Genomic DNA, 1,375 nt, shown 5'->3' with positions numbered 1-1,375 from the left:
CTCTTCCGTAGTGATAAGTGTTGTTCCCAATGCAAAACCCAAGTTTTCCCTATGTTAGTGCATTTTCTGCCAACATTGCCAACCACGTAGCTAGCTTGAGACCTCCCTTAATTTCTGAGGAAGGCTGAGTCTGACTTTTTGAAAGTGGTCTAAAATATTTTTTAACTAGCATAAATACATCACGGAAAGCCTCAATCCAGTTCAACAACTTTGTAAGGTTTGGCCAAGTAGCAAGGGCATATTTTGAGTTCATAGCAGCAGATATGTTTGTTTCTCAGAGCAAATTTCCATATTTTATGTACTCCTTTTCCCAGCTGTCCTTGGCTAGCTTACAACAAATAAAAATCCTCTACTGCCTTGACTTCCTTTTGATTTTCCTCATAGCAGTGGATAGCAGGCACATACTGCAGCAGCCTCAGAGCAATGCAGTGCAAAGCTTATCAATGTTTCCTCACGAACACAGCAGCAACTATGCTATGCCACATGTATTTCAACAGTTCATGCTATCTTTGCCTATCATTCATCTGACGGTTTAATGGTCAGTGTTATGTTAGTGCCTTAACCAGGACTTACCTCCATTATCAGTTATCACCTCTTCTGATATGCCATTCCAAGCAAATATTCTTCAGATACACCTGATCTGATGTGAAGATGGGAAACTCATCCTCTGCTCAGAGGGACAGTACAAGAAAGCCTTTTTTTAATTAAAAAAAGTGGTATTGCCATTACTTACAAGCAAATTCTTCAGCAAATCTGTCCCAGTTGCTGCCTGAAAAGCCAGCTGCCTCAGAAGCAGTTGTTTGAGAAGTATTGATTTGATATCAGCTTTAAGATTTTAGGAGGACTGCAACTAGATATTACACCTATAATTCATGTTTTTGCTAAAAGGAAAGTAATAATCAAGTAACCATCAGTAACTATAATCAGCTCTCTTTGAAAAAAAGATTTACAGAAAACTCCAACCAACACATATACAATGTTCAAGAAGGGCTGAAAGTTGGGTTGCAGGTACTTCCAGAAAGAGTTTGATGGCAGATAACCATGAAATGTTACCATAAACACTGTAAGAAGGCAGTGTTGTAAAATAAAGACTAGTGTGTACAGAAAATGCTCATTTAGCTTCTTTAGAAAACAGGTGCAAACTTATCCTTCCAGCTATTCAGTTGAATTCTACATCAGTTTGAGAACTACCACCACAGCTGATGCTATTCACCTGCACTTGCTACTCACCTGCTTCTCACTTCATTTAGATTGATCTTTTTTTTAAGAAGGCACCATGAAATAGAGAATAGACTACAGAGGAAAGCTTAGTATTTGCATAAGGCTTTTTATCAATTTATCAACAAGGCAAAACATCCAGGTATTAATCTATTGC

The sequence above is a fragment of the Phasianus colchicus genome, chromosome 1 (assembly GCF_987193195.1).
Source record: "Phasianus colchicus chromosome 1, bPhaCol1.hap1.1, whole genome shotgun sequence".
NCBI lineage: Eukaryota > Metazoa > Chordata > Aves > Galliformes > Phasianidae > Phasianus > Phasianus colchicus.
The sequence above is the reverse complement of the archived record's forward strand: the minus strand, read 5'-3'. Positions refer to the sequence as shown.